This window comes from Diceros bicornis, chromosome 9 (genome assembly GCF_020826845.1).
Source record: "Diceros bicornis minor isolate mBicDic1 chromosome 9, mDicBic1.mat.cur, whole genome shotgun sequence".
Classification (NCBI taxonomy): domain Eukaryota; kingdom Metazoa; phylum Chordata; class Mammalia; order Perissodactyla; family Rhinocerotidae; genus Diceros; species Diceros bicornis.
This window is the reverse complement of record NC_080748.1, coordinates 8,345,876-8,365,966: the sequence shown is the minus strand read 5'-3', so window position 1 is coordinate 8,365,966 and position 20,091 is coordinate 8,345,876. Positions and strand designations below refer to the sequence as shown.

Here is a 20,091-nt window from a genome sequence, read left to right as displayed (position 1 = left end):
ATGTTAATAATAAGGGAAACTGTTGGCAGAAAGGGGGGTCTGTGCGGACCCACTGTACTTTCTGATCAATTTTTCTGTAAGCCAAAAACTGCTCTAAAAAATAAAGCATTCACTTAAAAAAATATATATATATACACATATATATATATGTATATATATTTTTTTTACTGCCCTCGAGGAGCTCCTAATCTCTGGGCAGTGCTAAAATGAAGTGTGTCTGAGGTCCTAGGGTGTCACTGAATGTGAAGTAATGAACCTTACCTGGGAAGTCAGGGAAGGCTTCCAGGAAGAAGTGAGCTTGAGGTGAGCCTTGAAAAAGACACTGGCGCTCACCAGGCAGACACGATTTTCCTGTGTATGCACTCCTAGCAGCCATTTGAGTCACATATTCTCTGTAGGTCAGGTATTCTAAACTCTTTACAGAGATTATCACATTTAATCCCCGCCACCACAGGGCAGGTATTACTATTTCTAAATTACAAGTGAAGAAACTGAGGTTCAAAAATGCTTATCCAAGGCCACCCAGCTAGTGAGAGGTGAAAGGGGAACTTTATGCCGGATCTGCCTGTGCCCAAAGCCAGGGCTCCATCCCCAAGGGTAGAGGTCATATCATGCAAAGGATTAGGGGCATACTGTGTCATGACGAAGGAGTTTTCTACAAAAACTGGTAGATGAGGGTATCAGTCCTGACAATTTAATAGAGAAAGAAGGATTTCAGGAGTTGCTTGATTAAGGCAAAGAGAAAGACTGTGCTTATGGAGAACTGCTCTGGAAAAGTCTCTTCAGTCTAGTCAACGTACCCTCTTGAATCCTAGATTCACAGTTCAGAGAGGGGCAGAGGGGTCTTAAAGAGCTCTCAGAACCACTTTGGAATCAGGCGGTTATAGAGGGGCTACTTCCTTCCTCATCCCAGTGGCTTTGTGCAACTTCAGGGGGGTAGGTTAGAAAGCTGGGGCACTGTTTTACCGCTCATTCTCCTCTTTCTTCTGGCTGCCCGCCCATCACATTCCCTCCAGATCCTGGTGTGAAAGCACTCCGATGAGCGCTGTAGAGGGATGCTGGCCTGGCTCCTGGCCCACCTACTCCGTGCTCTCTAGTCCCATCGGCCTTGAGGCCTCCCGGGGCAAAGAGCAAGGGAAATGCTTTTTTCTCTCTGCCCAAATTACCTGGACTCTCTCTGTCCTCCCCCCCCCCGGCCCCCAAATAGATACGTCTGTGTCAAAATAATTTGACAAGTACCAAACATTATTCTTTCATCCTAGAAAGCTTAAATTAGAGAGATGTCTGCTCTAATAAACTGTAGAATAAAAGAGAGCAAACTCGTCTTATCCATTCTAATCAATAAGGACAGCCACTATTTACTGAGCATTTTACCACCTGCCAGGCACGGAGCAACTTGACATACGTTATCACACTTAATCTTCACCACAATATGTCATAGGTAGAGAAAGCCATAGGGAGGTTAAGCAATTTTCTGGAAGCCACAGGGCTGGCGTGGAAGAGGCTCGTCCTCTTCAGGTCTTACCTTCCGCTTCAGGGGCAGCTGTGGGCCAGCCAGTCCCCATTTTCTCCACCTCCCAGCTTCACAACCAGTTAAGAAACAAGACGCAGGAAACTGACAGATGAAGATAAAAATGTCAGTAACATTATTAATAAAGTCAATTGGAGAATGTGACTTCAGGTCTGTGTGAAAAATTCTTGCTAATATTCTGCTCGCCCAGCCAGGTGTGGCCCTTCAGTCACCCCATCCAGGTGACAGTCTGGCTATGAGGCAGAGACGTGGACCCCAGACTGCTCCTTGCAGTAGTCTGGGTGGAGAGGTTAGAAAAGAGTGAATCCTCAGTGCTTTAATAAATTACTATTAAATTACTAATAAATTAAGTCCATTCTATCAAGGTAGGTGGACCAGTAGATTCCTTCCACCAGTCAGGTAACTCCTTCTTCAGCTGTAGAGGGTGGGGCCAGAGGCCAGAAGTGTTACTTTGTGGAAGCTCCTCAAAGAAAAAAATCTAAACTGAGAAGAAAGGAGTTTCTCTTCTATATAAGTCAGCTCAGGCTGCCATGACAAAATACCACAGACTCAGTGCCTTCAACAACAGCAACGTAGCGGCCGGCCTGGTGGCGTAGTGGTTAAGTGTGCGCACTCCGCTGCCGCGGCTGGGGGTTGGGATCCCAGGCGCGCACTGACAAACGTTTGTCAAGCCATGCTGCGGCAGCATCCCATATAAAGTAGAGGAAGATGGGCGCGGATGTTAGCCCAGGGCCAATCTTCCTCAGCAAAAAGAGGAGGATTGGCATCGGATGTTAGCTCAGGGCTGATCATCCTCAACCACACGCAAAAAAAAACAACAGCAACTTATTTCCCACAGTTCTGGAGGCTGGAAAGTCCAAGATGAAGGCACCAGCAGACTCAGTGTCTGGTGAGAGCCCACTTCCTGCCTTGCAGATGGCCACCTTCTTGCTGTGTCCTCTCATGAGAGAGAGAGAGAACACTCCAGCGGCTCTTCCTCTTCTTATGAGGGCACTAATCCCAACAGGGGACACCACCCTCATGACTTCATCTAAACCTACTTACCTTCTAAAGGTCCCACCTCCTAAAACCATCTCATTGGGGCTTGGGGGTTCAACATATGCATTGGGGGGGGACACAAACATTCAGTCCATAACACTTTCCTCCCTTGCCCCTTCTCCTGAGAAACCACAAAGGAGTAGGGACTTTCAGCAGACTAAAGGAGCAATGCTTCTTCAGAACCTTGGAGGAACTCTCACTACTGCTTTCTTCGTAGTGTTTAAAAGCAGGAGCGTGAAATGAAATCCTGGTTCCATCATTTGCTAGCTGTGTGACCTTAGGCAATTCATGCAACTTCTCTGAACTTTGCTTTCCCCACCTATAAAACAAGAATGATAATAGTACCTCAAGGGCTGCTTTGAGGCTTTAAGGAGATAATGAATGTAAAGAACATAGCATATTAAGTGCTCAATAAATATTAACAGAAAGACACACTATAATTTCTGAGATGTTATTATGTGAAAAAAAAGCACACCTTAGATTTGGTAAGAGATGGTAGTTTCTATCCCTGGACACTATCCTGCAGAAAGCGCCAGTGATGTTACAATGAGTCTTTGGCGAAAGCTTTGGATTTGCTATTGTCAGAGTTTAAGCTGCTAGTCAGAGCTGGGTACCAGCAAATCACTGAAAGGAAAAACGTTTCAAGAAACCTTCAGAGGTTTCCATTTGTGGAGAAGCTAGAATGCTGATGTCGGCTTTGTTTGCAGGGCATGAGTGAAGACTGGTCCTGAGGGCAGAGAGAGAGAGGTCACTATAGGAGATTTAGGCCTTTTTCCTCAGAAGCCACACCAAAATTCCCCGTGGAATGATGGAAGCTGAAGGAAACTTAGAGAGGGCTGGTCCAAATCTCTCATTTAACCGATTAGAAAAGTGAGTTCCAGAGAACTTTGGTGATTTATCCACTTGATGCATACAGCTAGCGATGGTGCTGGGTTTGGAGTGCCCGGTCTCTCCATGACAGATCGGTGAGTTTTCTACTGAACCATCCTGCCTTGCTCCAACAAGTTAATAGTCTAAAACTGGAGATGTCTTTTATCTCAGGAGTGTAAGAGTCCCACTAAACCCTGAAAAATGTATTTTTTTAAAGGAGGAACTAATAATTATTAAGCACCTCTATGTGCTAAGGTACCAGAAGTCTTATTATTAAAGTTTTGTGTTTTCCAACCAATCCAGAGAGGGAGGTTTCCTTTTTCCCTAAAGAAGAAGCTGAAACTCAAAAAGGTACAGAGCTTGTCCAGGGTCACAGGTATCAGGGAAGCAGACACGCCGAGGCCGAGGCTTTACAATTACAGAAATCCTTCTGTCTGAGGGCCAGGCCTATTTTCCCCAAGAACTCGGAATAGTATTCTTGGCAACCTTCACTAGAAAAAGTGTTGCATGTAAATGTTAGTAATGGTTTCCAAGCAGGGAGAAACGATCCTCTGAGACAGAGATTTTTCAAAAAGAAAAATCAAAATTTTCTCCTCAGATTTGTGCTAATTCTAGAGATAATTTAAAAAACTCTCAATTTAGCCCTTGATATTCTTTTTGTAACAATACTAAAATAGATTTCATTTTTAACATTTATAAGAGCTTTATGCAGATTTTGTTAAAGTTATATAATGTAGAAATAAAAGGGAATATTTGATATTAGCTTCTCATGCTATGTCTGAAATTTTAATAGTTTATTTTTATCATACTTTTTCTACTTTAAAAATACACGCTCATTGTCAAAAATTTGGGGAATTTCAATAAAGACTCAAACAATAAAATAAAAATTTGCCCATATTTCCATTACCCAGAGATAATTACCATTAATATTTTGGTGTATGTGCTTTAATTAATAGACTGTTTTTTAAAGCAATTTCAGGTTTACAGAAGAATTGAGTGGAGAGTTCCCACCTATGTCCTCAACTCTGCCGCCCCCCCCCCCCCCCCCCCCCCCCCCCCCCCCGCCAGTTTCTCCTATTATTGACATCTTACATCAGTGTGGTACATTTGTTACAATTGATGAGCTAATGTTGATACATTATTATTAACTGGAGTCCACAGTTGACCTGAGGGTTCTCTCTTGGTGTTGTACATTCTGTGGGTTTTGACAAAAGCATAATGACATGTGTCTACCATCTGAGTATCATACAGAATAATTTTTTCACTATTGAAAATAGCATATATAAAATTAATTTTGATTTTTCAATGGGTAATTTAATAATTTTACATGTTCTTTAATTTTAAAATAGTGGTTATTCTTTGGTATTAAAGCAATACATGTTTATAATAATAGTGCTGGCTCATCATAACCACTCGAATTATCTAAAAAACGAGAGTTTTTAAAAGAATGTTTATTTTATGAATTCCATTAGTTGCATATCAGGAAACAATCATGGAATATTTGGGGTCCAGATCCCAACGCAGAGGGGTTCGCTTGGCTCTGCGGTTTTCACGTCAATTAATGATCAGGCCTTGAGCCACATAGCAAGGGTGAGAGTTCTTTGAGTGCATTTGCCGAAACAGTCCACGTAAGACTTGCCCTGGGGACACCGGTAGCTTAAAAAATCCTCACCTAGGGTTTCCTGTGCTCGGAAAAGCGCAGCCACAGCGCCTTGGCCTAGAGTGAACTCGGCCTCCAGGCCCAGGTGGGCAAGTGGGCAGTGGGGGGCGGTTGCCCAGGCAACGCGGCCGCTCTTCCCGCCGTGGGCGAGGCTGGGGGTTTGATGGGATGGGAGGGAGAGCCGCTTTAGGGGGGCCGGACTAGGGGGTGGGGTGGTATGCAGGAGTCGCTGGGGGTGGACAGAAGGGAGCTGGTCTGGGAGGAAGGTAGCTGAGAAGAAGAGGAGCTGAGGCGGGGGTTAGTGTAGCAGGGCCGGGGGCGTGGGGCGGGGGCACTATCCTGACGGTGGCTGGGAGTAGGGGTCCGGAATGGCTGGGAGGATGGTGGAGGTAGCTGGGCTGGAGGCATAGGGGCCTAGGGGAGAGCCTGGCCGGGGGCGTGGCCTGGGGGGATAGCCGGCCCGGGCGAGAATCGTACTAGGGGCGTGGCCTGGGGCTCGGGTCGGGAGAACCGGGCGGGGGGCTTGGTCGGGGGTGGGTCGGGTTGGGAGAACCGGGCTGGGGGCGTGGTCTGGGGGCCGGGTCGGGGGGCGTGGCTGGGGAGCGAGGGCCGGGTTGGGGCGTGGTCTGGGGCTGGTCGGGGAGCGAGAGCCGGGTTGGGGCGTGGTCTGGGGTCGGTCGGGGGCGTGGCTGGGGAGCGAGAGCCGGGTTGGGGCGTGGTCTGGGGCTGGGTCGGGGGCGTGGCCTGGGAGCCGGCGGCAGCGGCGCGGGCGGGGGTTCAGCGCCGCGCTTTCTGCCGTGGTCGCTCAGTCCGCCGCCAGCCCGGAGGCCGCGCACGGCAGCGGAGGCTCTTCCCAGAGCCCGGCGTGCTCGGAGTTCCGCGGGGCCGGGACCGGCCCTGGGTCGCAGGGACGTCTTGGATCCGCTGACTCTGTAGGCTCCGCCGAGTGGGAGCCGCGTGAGGTGAGGCTGCGCCGGAGGCGCGCCGCTCTGCGGTGCGGGGCGCGGGGCGCGGGCGTCTCGGGCTGTTAGCTGGGAACCCCGGGAGAGGAATTAGCCCCGAACAACGGCTTTCGTAGCCTGAGGACGCCCTGCTTCCTCCTCTCCGATTCTCGGGGCCGCCGCGCTGCCCACCTGTTGGCGCCCTGCAGTGGCTGCTCGGCGCCCTGGCGCCCGTCCAGCGGCGTTGCCCCGGGGAGGGCGTGCGGCCGGCGTTCTTGGAAAAGGCCGTCTCCTGCACCGCCCTTCTAGGGATTACCCTGAAACTTTACCCGCGCTCTGGCTCGCCTGGGCGGGCCTGCGAAATTGGGCCGGGAGGGCGGACAGAGGTGCGGGGGGCCCGGTGCTGCCCGGAGCCCCTTTAATATTTAGCTCCCTCCGGCGGAGTGACCTGTGCGTCCAGCACCCGCCCGGGGCCGCTGCGTCGCGCGGACCGAGAGGGATGCGGTTGGAGAACTTAGCTCCGAAAGCAAGTTTCTCCCGCCGGCCCAACTGGGTCTCTTTTCACGGGAAAGTCAGTGGCACCAGGCGTCTGTCGTCTCTTGGTTGGAGGGAGGGAGTTGCTAGAGTCGGTTTGGTGCCGTTTCTGTTGACGAGGTGGGGGACACCAGCCCCTGGAAGATAGGAGCCAGCGCTTCTGCCCACGTCAGGGGAACTCAGGTGACCTGTGCTGGCGGGCCACCGGCTGACTGTGCGAAGTTACAGAGCTAAGTAAATCCCCCCCCCAAGTGTGAAAACCGAACCAAACCAAACCAAACCCTCTCGTTGCGTTGGATAATAATGTTCATAATTGGTATCATAATTGGAACTTAGCATTTGTTACCAAGGCTCTCCGTATTCACGTATCATCCGCCCCTTTCTCCGAGGATTTTCTCTGCACTCCTTCTCATTTTCTGTGGTGCCTGGTATTTTCTTCCCTATTAACCCCTCCTAGTCTCCCAGTTCTTTGCTCTCCTTTGCGGACAGGCACAGACATTTCACTCAATTTTATTTTTCCGCTTTCCCTAACAAATCCTCCTTTTCTCTTTTTTTTGTTTTGTTTTGTTTTTTTTGGGAGGAAGATCAGCCCTGAACTAACATCTATTGCCAGTCCTCTTCCTTTTTTCCCCCTTTTTCTCCCCAAAGTCCCAGTAGACAGTTGTATATCATAGTTGCACATGCTTCTAGCTGCCGTATGTGGGGCGCGGCCTCAGCATGGCCCGACAAGTGGTGCGTGGGTGCGCGCCCGGGATCTGAACCCAGGCGGCCAGCAGCGGAGCGCGTGCACTTAACCACTAAGCCAGGGGGACGGCCCGCTCCTTTTCTCTTTATGTTCCCCCTCCCCCATCTTCCAGAGTTCCTCCCTGCATTGTTCTCCGAGTGTCTGTTAATTATGCATCCCTCCAAGTGCTGCTGGGCCTTGTTCTCTGCCCCCCTCTACCCCATCGTTTAGAGTTTTATTTGGCTATTTCTTATTATCCAATATTCTCATTTTCAGCTACCTCTTTTGGCCCTCAAATTTGCCATCTTCCTGCCACCCATCTTGATGATCTCCTTTTCTATTTGTGCTCCTGTGCATGCATGTGCAGGGTCTTCATTTTCTCCTCAGTTTCTCCCGATCGGCCTTTCTTGCCTCTTACCTACTTCTCCCTGACAAGTGCTTTGCTAGCCACAGCCTCCCGCTGCCGCCACAGCACGCCCTGCTTCAGTTCCTTTGGTTGTGATTATTCCTACTGCATCACCTCTTTCCAATCAGCCCGCCATTACCTTGCAGACATCATTATTGCAGAAGGTCAGGAAGTGGAGGAAAGTGCAGGTGGGGGGAAGAGGAGGCAGTGAGCAGCTGCATTTCCCCAGGAGTGCTCTGGGTTCAGGACCGCCCATCTGCTCCTGTTTCTGTTTGTTTTCTTACTGAAGTGGTATACATAGTTGTTGAATCATGTTAGTGTTGGTATTAATATGAATATTAGGTAGCATTTATTGAACACTTAGTGTGTGCCGAGCACTCTTCTGAGGGCCTTACGTGCAGTAATAACTCGTTAATCCTCCTCACATCCCTGTAATGTAGATACTGTTACTATCTGTTTTACAGATGAGAAAAGAGAGGCTCAGAGAAGTTAAGTAACAGGCCCAGTTTCTGGTGGCTGTGTAGTGGTGGGGCCCTTCTCACCAGGCGACCAAGCCTCCATGCCATGGGACCTTTTGAACTCAGACGTGGGGTGGATTGCAGCTTTAGAAGTGAGGTCATTATTTGCACATTTTACTTGTTCTGTAGTTTACACCTGTCGAAGGCATAATAGCTATTCCTGTAGAACAGTGTATGGGGAAAACCCAATGCCTAATGTCCCCCAGAAAGCCTGTGGACACTGCCTGGGCTGACTGAATTCGTGCTCATTTCCAGTCGGTTTTCCTGAAGAGAAGGCACTGGCCCTCTTAGCGACAGGATGCCCAGAAGAAAGCTTCGTAAAAACACCATTGCTGACCGTCTCCCTCTGCGCATTGCGAGTTCAGTTTCACTTTAGCTGGCCAGCCCTTTAGGGTCCCTGATAGCCCTGTGATTTTATAGTCTTGTTTATTTCTATTTCATTATACAATTTTAAAGCGTTGTTAAATATGTTTTTATTAGTCTTCACCTTTCTGAAAGTTGGAGGCAAGTATTTCTACTTTTGCAGATACAGAAGCAGAGAGTTGGTAAGATTTTATACTTTAATGACTGGAAGGGACCTTACATTTCACAGATGAGGAAACTGGGTTACAGAAATAAAGTGATGTGTCTGAGGGACAGCAGCAGGAGAGTATTGCTGGCCTGAGCTCCGGATCTGCGGACCGCTGGGCCAGCGCTCTCGTTGCCTTGCCCTGCGGCGTGGTGGCATGGCCTCTGCCTGCTGCTGAAAGCAGTCAGCTTTCCTTCCCCTTCCCTTCCTGAGCTAAGAGGCATTGGAAGAATTCATTTAGAATGGAAAGTGTCAGTGGTTTTTTTCTTTTTTTTTTTTGTCTGAAAGCTAAACATTTAAAAAATGTTTGCTTTTGAGATATGTAATGGCATAAATGAGATCATAAAATCACAGAAGTATAAATTCAGATGTTTTAGGAAGAAATATTTTTATTATTTCCAAAACACCAGGAAAGAACATGAAGCATACATTGCTTTCTAGAGGCGAATCGTATAATACGTGGCAATTTGAAAATCAGTAACTGGAATATTTAATTGTATTTTCCATTTGTGGAGAGAAAGGCTTTAGTACAAAGGTGCTCACATGACTTCCTTTATCTCTGCATCTCAAATAAAACAGCAGCGGGGGAGAGCATGTCAAGTCAGTTCTTTTGTCGGCTCTGCTGTGCCCAACCCTATCTCCTCTTGGACTCTGATTTCGCTGTGCCCTCCTGATTCCCAGCTCTGCTCCTTCCTGTCTGTTTAATCCCTTTCTCCAGGAACCCTCAGGGAATGGGACGGTATTGTTTACCCATGATGCTCAACTCATTCCATGTCAGCCTTTCTTGACAGAATTAAACCTGGTGCCCCAAGGTATGTGTTGTGTGTAATTAACTACTCTCTTGTGCTTCTAGAATGAGGTGGGTGGTTATGTACCATCCTTGGGAGAATTGAGGAAACGTTCGCTCAGGTCGTTTGTTGCCTGTGTGCTGTGGTTCACATGAGGACCATTGTAACTGAAGATCAAGTTTGGCTTTACTGCTCCCCTGTCACAGTTGAAGAAATGGAGGTTCAGGGATGTTGTCGTGGCCAGAGCTTGCAGTAAATGACAAGACGGAGATTTGAGTGCAGGGCTGCATGGCTCAGGCGATCTCATGCATGCTTCCATGTGTCTTGTCTCCTCTGTGGCTTGTCACTCCCTCAGGCAGCAGTGTTCCCACATGCCTTTTATCAACTAGATGATTCCTGCTTGCTGACCCGAGTGGGAACATGAGAGGAGGGGCCAGGGCAAGGTCGGTATGAGGGCTCCTGGAAGTTCCAAGCCTGCCCTTGCTCTGTCTCACTTCGAGTGTGGATGGCGCTTTCTGGTGGTGCCTGAGACAACCCTGGGGAGCTGTGGCAGTGCCAGGAATGGAAAGAGAATGGTCTGCATTTCTAATGCATGGTTGTGGCAGTTTGCTGTGGTTGGGATGTCAACATCTGTGGACACAGGTAATGACCCATCCTGTGGTGACAGTGTTCAAATGTCCAGGACATAGGCTTCTTACCTCCTCTAACCAGGACCTTAAAGGACCTGAATTCTTGGTCAGAAATAACCTCCACCTGTTTCCCTGCAGCAGGACCACTCTGTCATTGTGGAAGAAATGAGAGGTCAGCATTGTAATTTCGGGGACCATGTACCTGACTCAAAATATCTTCTGCTCTAGCCTGCCAGGTCTGAACTGGAAACACCCCTCGTCGTCCTCCCTGTCTGGAGTCAGCCAGCTTGGGGAGCTGTTGGAGGACTTGACATGGCTGATCTGGAGAGGGAGGGACTTGGGGAGGCTGATCTGGAGAGGGAGGGGCCTGCCTTCCCCTCAACACTGAGATGGTTGGTGTCCTAGGATTGGCAAGCTGTCCTTGGAGAAAAGTAGAACACAGGTCTGAAATGGCCAGACTGGAAAAGTGTCAGTGGAAGGAGGTAGCCTGTAAGAAACTGGGAAATTGGGATCTTTGCTTACCATCTGGGGCAGGTGCCGGGGGAGGGCCAGTCCAAGATTTCGTTGTCTTACAGCAGAGGGGACAGGAGGCCAGGAATGAGATGTGTTCCTGGTATTGGAACTGTGATCACAGTCTTTCATAGATATCATTCTATATTAATAGGAACAGTGAGCAGTCTTGTACTTGAGTGTTAAAGTTACAATTCAGTCACGTTAAACAAGTTTCTGAGGTCAGGCCCTAGTACTTAGCCACTACATATGACATAGAGACAGATGAATGAGTCCCAAGTCCTAAAACAACTTACACATGTACTTTGAAACACAACCAATTTGTATGTTGGGACTCTCTCTATGGCTGAAAGAAAAACAACCTCTGCTTCAAAAGTTTGCCCCATTTCTGCTCTTCCCGGGGGATGGGGTGTTCATGTGTGCACACTTATTGTGCACCTTTCATGTACCAGGCCTTGTGCTAGGTGTTGAAGATGGAAAGAGTGATCAGAAAAAGCCCGTGTCCTCAAGAGGAGGCTCACCTTGTCCAGTGGAGAGGTAGACGTGTGACAGCAAAGTCTCAAAACACATAGCAGGTGTTGCAGTCAGTTTATGAGGAGGGTGTTAGGGGAGCGCACGAGAGGCCTAGGATCCAGGAAGGCTTCCTGGAGGAGGAGCTAACTACAGTCTGGGGTAAATGGTAACAGGAGTGAGCACGTTGGGGAAGTAGCTGACAGAAGGAGGCATTCCCACCTCTGGGGACAGAATAAGCAGAGGTGGAGACTTGAGCTTGGTAACTCTGCGGACCCTCAAATGGTTCATCTACAGCTCCCAGCTCATTTGTGACTGTTACGCTGTGCCTAGAGCAGTGGTTCTGCTTCAGCATCACGTGGGGATTTGTTAGAAGCAGTTCTAGGGTTCTTCCCCAGACCTACTGAATTAGAAATTCTGGGATGGGGCTCAGTAATCTGTATTTTAACCTTCCAGGTGATTTTCTTGTATACTGAAGTTTGAGAACCACTGTTATAGAACATGCTTTCCAGAGGTCCTACACTGCTGCTCTTGACGGCCACATGATCATCTTTTCAGAGAATGGTAACCTGTGTTCCTACGTGGTTGGACTAAGATCGCCCTCATCTGCATTTCTTGTACTTCTTTGCCCAGTGTACATCCTCACAATTTCTTTTCCCACCCCGCTTCACATTCAATACTAGTATTTTATATTATTTCTGTAAAATTACCTGCTGTGATTTCTTTGTGTTTGGCAGTAGCCAGATAACCTGGGTTCATATCCCAACTGTGCTGCTTGGTAGCTGTATGATTTTGGGAAGGCATTAACCTCTCTGGGCCTCAGTTGCCTTATCTGAAAAATGTAGGTATAATGGTAGCCATGTCTTAGATAAGTTTCAAACTTTGCTGCGTGTTGGAATTACCTGGGGATCTTTAAAAAATTTGATGCCTACTCGCACCCCCGAATATTGTGATTGGTTTTGGGCGTAACTTAGGCATTGGAATTTTTAGAATCTTCCCATATGCAGTCAAGTTTGAGAACCACTGTCAATAGCTGTTGTGAGGATGAAAGGAGTCAATCCTGTGAAGTACTTAGAACAGTGCCTCACACCTAGCATGTAGTAAGTGCTTACTACACAGCTGCTGGTGGAGGCTCCTCTGCCAGTGGAGGCACGCATGGTTTTGTGATAGGAGGAGGAGGAGCAGCGCCATTTCAGTTACTTGATGAGTATTTGTTGAATGTCATTGCTTGTTGGTTTGGAGACCTCCTGGTGGTCCTGGCTTTTGCTCTGAGAATTGCAGGTGAAATAGCCTCAAATGTAGTGGATCTTCACATCTAATTCTCAAGCAGCCTTTACACAAAGATCAGAGGTCATGCTGTAAACAGAGCACACAGGCGCCACCCCTCCCACCTCCCCCACCCGCCGCCCCCCACCCTCAGCCTTCCCTGCACTGGGCACCATTTCCTCACCTCTGTACAGAAACACTTGAATTTTTGGAATGTAACCAGACTCTAAAATCATGAAGTAGTGATGCTTTACATTGGGAATGGGAATGGGAACGGGAATGGGAACCCTAGGATTCTGTACCTACTCTATCAATCATTTTACCTAAATGCCAGTTTTCAGACATGCAGTACATCCCTAGACTTGGTCTCTCTTTGGCGCCTGACCTGTCTTCTATGATCTAAATGTTCCTATATTATAAATTATGTATTTCTAACCATTATTTGAAAGAACGTATAATCTTTTTGCATACTCTGTCCTGTCACACATATTTATTCAACCTTCATTCATTGTTTTATTTTTTTTTTAAGATTTTTATTTATTTATTTTTTTCCCCCAAAGCCCCAGTAGATAGTTGTATGTCACAGTTGCACATCCTTCTAGTTGCTGTATGTGGGACACAGCCTCAGCATGGCCGGAGAAGCGGTGCGTTGATGCGCGCCCGGGATCCGAACCCCGGGCCGCCAGCAGCGGAGTGTGCGCACTTAACCACTAAGCCACGGGGCCGGCCCCATCAACCTTCATTCATTGTTTTATTAATTCAAGAAATCTTGATGAGCGCATGCTCTACACTGAACACAGAGCTGGAGATTTTATCCCATCTTTTCCTGCTGTGGAGAGACTCTGTCTCTCTCTGTCATGTATAAAGTATAAAGCATAGAGCATGTATAAAGTATTTCCTTCAGTTTTGATTTATAACTGCAGCCTTCTCTATACCTGTCTCTTTTGGTGACATAATTACTCAACTTTTAACAATAGAACATCTGAAGGACAGTTTTCATGTGAACTTCCTGGGTCTTCTTTGAACCCTGCTGAGAGTAATTAAATCAAACCCCATGCAATGATTATTCCAAAATATCCTGACAAGGTATTAAAGTCCAGTTTGCCCGGGACCAGCAGATTGGAGTAAACGATCCACAGTTAGTACTCGCAGAATGAAACCTGAGATCCAGTTTACGTTCTGTGGGCTTCTAGTTTCTTTTAGTCCAGAATCAGTCCTAGTAGTATGGCCAATTAATTAAACAAATGAGAGAAAGGTGAATTCGTATTTCGAGCTCATGATTTCTTCTCTTTCTGTGGAAAAGCTAGATTACGCTTTTGGTTTTGCTTTGCTGTGCAGGGCATGCAAGTAACTGATGTTTACTATTAGATTGGCCCTGGTATATTTAAATGTGTGTTGCAAATGGAAATAATTGATTCACCATGTTTGTTCCACTCCCCAATTACTAAGTGAAAATCCACCACTGGGGAAACTTTTGTATAGCCAGCACACAAGTATCTCAGTATTATGGTAAAGACTAGCCTCCATTGTGTGGTCTTCCATTATCCCTCGTGTTACCCATGGACTGAATAGGCTTTAGAAATACAGGCCTTCAAAGGAATTGCCCTTGCTTGAATGTTCCATGGATCCTTCTGAAATAACATCCTCCAAACCCTCATTGGAGACAATGAAGAAGGAGGGGATATATTAATATCTACAGCTTCAGTTATCAAAAGGATTATATATTTAAAATGAGAAAAGTTAAAAATACATTTTAATTTAAAAAATTTGATATTAACAAGTAATCCAAAATACCCTAGGAAAGGTAAACAAAATATTCTTTAAAATGGTATGTGATCTGCCAGACCTGCTTTCTATGCTTTTTTCTAACTTTGACTTTTCTAAAGCAAATCTGAACCCCCCAGAGTGGATTGCTTAGCTCATCTTACTGAAGAGCCGACTTGTTTTACCAAGTCAGGTTCAGCTCTGGCATGAGAGTGTCTCTCTGTGTGTCCTTAGGCCACTCTGCCGGCACTGGAGTATCCTACTCTTCCTAGGAAAAGATTGGCTACTTGGCTATGCCCAGCTCAGTTCTTGGCTGTGATGTATTGGGGGAGGGGTGTGTGTGTGTGTTGGTATAGGATGGAGCCAGAAGGATGTAATTTGTTGTACCGTTGTGACATGGAATGAGATGCTAATCGTGTGAAGTTCCCTTCCAAGTCGAGTCTTAGACCCTTGGCCTCACTAAGTAAATAAAACAGTGGAATTCTGAATAAGAAAAGTGGCAGCTTCTTTTGAACATTTAGTTTTTTAATGACAAGTCATGGGAAGTGTGAGTAAGAAGACTGATTTATAAACTTGCAGCTTGTGGATTGAGGCTGCCCTTTTGGGTTATATTTGTATTTCCAATTCCTGTCCTTGCTGACCAGCATCAGTATAAACAGCTCTGCTCGGTGTTAAGCCGACCAAAGGCAGACGCCATCTCCAGACCTGGCTTTGGAAATAGGGCGTACCTGGCAGAGCGTCTTCTGCTCCACAAGTCACGTCAGCTCATGGATAATGATGATGCTCATTGAGATGAAGGGATGGACTGTTCATTCATAGACACAGACGCCGTGGCGGCCAGGGTGAGGCGCTGGTGCTGAGCACACACATACGGTGTCCAGTCTCAACAATAATTCAGGCAGTGCTTACCTCCTCAGCCCCGCTTCTAGTCTCACCAGATCCCTCTATTGGATGGCAGGAGAGGGATGAAAGTTAACTCCTTTGGACTTTTCTTTCCAGGCTAGAATCTTCTGCTTCCAGGGAACTGGGGCCCAGGAGAAATGAGAGGGTGTGTGTGCTCCCCAGTCCCTGCTCTCCTCTCCTGTCTGCTGTTCTGCCTGCAGACCATCTGTGCTTCATGTGGCTCCACTGAAAATCAGGAAGAATACTCAGGACTCAGCGAGTGCTGCCTGCCGTCCTTCTGATATAGAGGTGATCTCACAGGAAGAAGCAACAACTCTTTCTGCTTTTCCTAATCTTTATTTCCAGTCTGACCCCTCATCCAAGGTGCTCGCCCTGAATGGGTGCTGACCCAGAAGCCTTCAAGAGGTACACAGAATCGAGAATGGTCTAGCGTTACAAGGTTGGTGCTTACAGGTGGATAGGTCAAGCTGTGTAATACTACTGCCACTGCCTAAATGTGTCTGATTTGGTAGTGTAGTTACTTACATTTTTACGCCAGCACATCTGAGGGAAGTTTATCACATTGACTTCCTGGGGGCTGTTTTCAAGCCTGCTGAGATTAAGTCAAACCCCATGGAATAATTACTCTAAAGCATAGTGGCTCATTAAGTTAAAGTGCATGCTGGACTACTGAATTTGAGTTAGTCAAGTAAATGATTATATTTTTGTTGATTTCCTACTATAGGAATCTGATACCATTTTTTTTATTTTTGTGGGTGGATACTACGAATCTCTTTTAGTTTTTCTTTCCTGCTGGGATGAGGAATCTCTAAAGGAAGAAGGAAATGCCTGTTGTCAGCAGGATAGTACAGTTTTCTAGGCTTTCCTGGAAAGTAGTCCCTGTAGAAGCCAGGTCTTACTCTCTACACAGTGCGTGTGTTTTTCTCGGGTTGGGGATTTTTAAGAACGCTTTGTGTCAATTGGAACACTTTTCTTCTGAGATGAAGATAGTGGGTATCTGTGCACATCAGTCTGGGATAAACAGAACATTGTGAAAAGAGACCTGGTTCAGCAGGAGGGTTCCTGGGCCCTTGTCAGACTGAACTGGGACAGCCACCTTCTCTGTGTATACTTCCAGGGCAACTGAAAAGACCTGGAAAGCACTTTAGTCATTACTGAGAAAGGACTTTTTTAAAAACAAAACTCACTAAAGCATGTGTTTGTATTACTCTTTTTTCCTTGCAGGAGTGTTTTTTTATGTGATTGTTTTAAACAGAACTAGATCATGCAGTAATCATTCAATAACCAGTTATTACACGTGCCTGGTTATTGAATCTTTCTCTTCCTTGTACAAACTCGTTGCTGCAGGATTCAGAAGGAATTAGCTTGGCACACATTTCTCATGGATTTTTAGTTGAAAGATGTTTCCTCATAGGGAGGATGCCACAGCTTTCACCTCAGAAGGGTGAGAAATTCAGATTCATGTCGGGATTCACTCACTAACTGCTCAGTGCTTTCCACTTCCCAAGGAAGTAGCTGCTGTGTCATCTGAGTACAGAGGCACTTGGAAAGCATTACCCATTGGCTGCCTCGTGTGTTCAGTGGTGCCATCTGGGAAGAGGTGGAGGACGATGGTGATGTGGTGCCCTCGTCTCAGAACCTGGAGGGCAGATTGGACAGCACCTGCTGCTTCTGTGTGGAGGGTGGAGCGAGGAGGATCGGTGCTGGGAAGGCTGCGTGCCACTGATGTGTCTCCTGTATGCTCTTATAGCTCTGGTACATCCTGCTTCTCCCATAGAGTGATGCACATAGCAGTGGGAGTGTTACAGGGGTTAGTGAATGGTCTCGAGGAAGCAGTATAGAGAGGGCTGCTAATTACCAATGGCCTGAGGGAAGTGGCCGCATAGGCTTGCTGGTGCACGACTGGCTGATCTGCGCTGGCATTCAGACAGGCTTCCAGCATTGGTCGTGGGCTTTCCTACTGAACCTGTCTGCATCTGTCATGAGGTTTGGATATTCAAGAAAAGGTCTCTGTAAAATAATTTTGAACATTTGAGTTAAAGGCATACCCAACTCCGGGTGATTGGTTGTGTGGAAGACAGAGCAGTGGTACGTAGATTGTTTTCATTAGCTGGAGTAATGTTGGTAAAAGTCAACATCTGATACGGAAGAGGCAAGAGTTGGCAGAAGAAGAGAGTGGAGGTTTGAGAGTTAAGGCAATATGTAATTGTATTCATGAAGAGTTTCAAATTCCTGTTTATTAATTTTTAAAGTTAAACTCTATATTTCGAGATAATTATAGACTCGCATGATATAGCACAGTGATATTTACATGATATAGTACAATATCACAAGCAGGATGTGGACATTGATACAATCAAGATACAGAACATTTCCATCACCATGAGGATCCCTCATGTTGTCCTTTTATAGCTACACCCACTTCCTCCTGCCCTGACTCTTTCCTTTACCTCTGGCAACCACTAATTTGTTCTCCATATAATTTTGTCATTTCAAAAATGTTATAAAGTTGGAATCATATAATATGTTTGGAAATGGCTTTTTTCGTTCAGCATAATTCTCTGAAGATATTAGTTCTTTTTTAAACAGGTGGCTTGCAAATATGTTCTCTGACTCTGTAGGTTATTTTTTTTCAGCCTCTTAACAGGGTCTCTTTTGCTGAGGAAGATTCGCCCTGAGCTAAAATCTATTGCCAATCTTCCTCTTCTTTTGCTTTTTCATGTGGGCCACCGCCACAGCATGGCCGCTAACAGACGAGTGGTGTAGGTCCGCACCCGGGATCCGAACCTGGGCAACCGAAGTGGAGCGTGCCGAACTTAACCACTAGGCCACTGGGGCTAGCGCTAACAGGGTCTTTTGAAGTATAAAAGGTTTTAATTTTAATGAGGTCCAATTTACTGATTTTTCTTTTTATGGGTCAGGCATTTGGTGTCAAGTCTAAGAACTCTTTGCCTAGCCATAGATCCCAGGGATTTTCTTTTATATTTTTTCTAAAAGTTTTATACTTTTACATTTAAGTCCATGATCCATTTGAGTTACTTTTTGTATAAGGCGTGAGATTGAGGTCATGGTTTTTTGTGTTTTTTGTTTTGTTTTTTTGCCTGTTGATGTCTTGTTGCTTCAGTACTTTTTTTGTTGAAAAGGCTCTCTCTCGTCCATTCAGTTGCTTTTGCACCTTTATCAAAAATCAGGTGGGCATATTTATGTAGGTCTGTTTCTGAGTTCTGTTTTCTGTTCCCTTGAGCTTTGTGTCTACTGCTCAGCCAATATCACAGTCTTGATCACTATAACTGTATAAGTCTCAAAATTGGGTAGACTGATTCATCCCACTTTATATTAGCTATTTTATATTTAAAGCTTTATATAATATATAACTTTATATAATGTATAGCTTTATATAAAGCTTTATATTGGCTTTATATTATATTAGCTATTCTTAGCTCCATTCCCTTTCTATATTAATTTTAGATAATCTTCCCTATATCTGCAAAAAATCTTGCTGGAATTTGGGAGAGAATTGACAACTACTGTGTTGAATCTTCTAATTAATGAACATAGCAGGTCTCTCCATTTCTTTCATCAGCATTGTGTAGTTTTCAGCATGTAATTCCTGTACATGCTTTCTTAGATTTAAACCTAAATTTTGATTTTTTGAATGATTATAAGTGGTATTGTATTTTTAAATTCAGTGTCTGCTTGTTCATTGCTAGTATATAGAAATAAAATTGATTTTTTTTATGTTTAGCTTGAATCCTGCAACTTTGTAGAGTGCACTCATTAGTTCTAGGAGTATTTTGGTAGGTTCCTTGGGATTGTCTATGTAGACAATCATGTCATCTGCAAATAGGGATTGTTTAATTTCTTCCTTTCCAATCTTTATGCCTTTTATTTCCTTTCCTTGCTGCCTTGCGCTGGCTAGAACTTATAGCACTATGTGGAATACGAGTGGTGAGAACAAACATCCTCACCTCTTGTTTTTGATCTAGGGGGGCAAAGCATCCCATCTTTTGCCATTAATATAATGTTAGCTGTGGGTTTTTGCTAAGTGCTCCTTATCGAGTTGAGGAAGTTCCCCTCTATTCCTGTTTTTCTGAGTTTTTTAATGATGAATAGGTGTTAAATTTTATCAAATTCTTTTTTGAATCAATTGATAAGATCATGTGATTTTTCTTCTTTAACCTGTTAAGATGGTGGATTATATCAATTAATTTTCAAATATCAAACCAGTCTTCAATCCCTGGAATAAACCCAAATGGAATAAGCTCCACTTGGTTATTGTATAGTTATTTTTGTACGTTGCTGAATTCTATTCTATTAAACATTCCTGTGTCTATGTTCATGAGGGGTATTGGCCTATAGTTTTGTTTGTTTGTTCTTGGTTTTATCTGGTTTTTGTGTCAGGGTAATAATATCTTCATAAAATGAATAGAGAAATGTCCCCTCCTCTTTCATTTCCTGGAAGAAATAGTGTAGAGATGGTATTAATTTTTCATTAAACATTTGGTAGAATTCTTTAGTGAGACCATCTGGACCTGGAGATTTCTTTTTTGGGAGTTTTGAAAATACAAATTCAATTTCGTTAATGGTTAAGGGCTGTTGAAGTTGTCTATTTCATTTTGTGTGAGTTGTCGTAGTTTGTATTTTTTCAGAAAGTGGTCCATTTTGTCTAAATTGTCAAATTTGTGCCTGTAGAGTTGTTCATAGTATTCTCTTATCCTTTTGAAGTCTGCCGGGTCTGTGGCGATGTCTTGTTTCATTCCTAATATTGGTATATTGTGTCTTCTTTTTTTCCTTTGTCAGTCTTGTAGAAGTTTGTAAATTTTACCAGTGTTTTAAAAGAAACCAGCTCTTGGTTTAATTGATTTTCTCTATTTTTCTGTTTTCAAGTTCTTTTATATCTGTTCTTACTTTTATTATTTCCTTCCTTCTGT

The 20,091-nt window shown here is 45.3% G+C and overlaps 1 protein-coding gene across 4 annotated transcripts in view; it reads left to right on the top strand.

Moving 5' to 3' along the window:
- Positions 1-20,091, top strand: part of SPATA13 (spermatogenesis associated 13) — a 350,174-nt gene that overhangs the window by 205,985 nt on the left and 124,098 nt on the right. The window contains exon 1 of one of the 4 annotated variants that reach the window (XM_058547861.1): positions 5,915-6,061. The exons of the other annotated variants lie outside the window; for them this stretch is intronic. The gene's annotated coding sequence lies outside the window, so the exon portion shown is untranslated. Of the gene's footprint in view, positions 1-5,914; positions 6,062-20,091 lie in introns of those variants that run through there. 4 annotated transcript variants of the gene reach the window in all.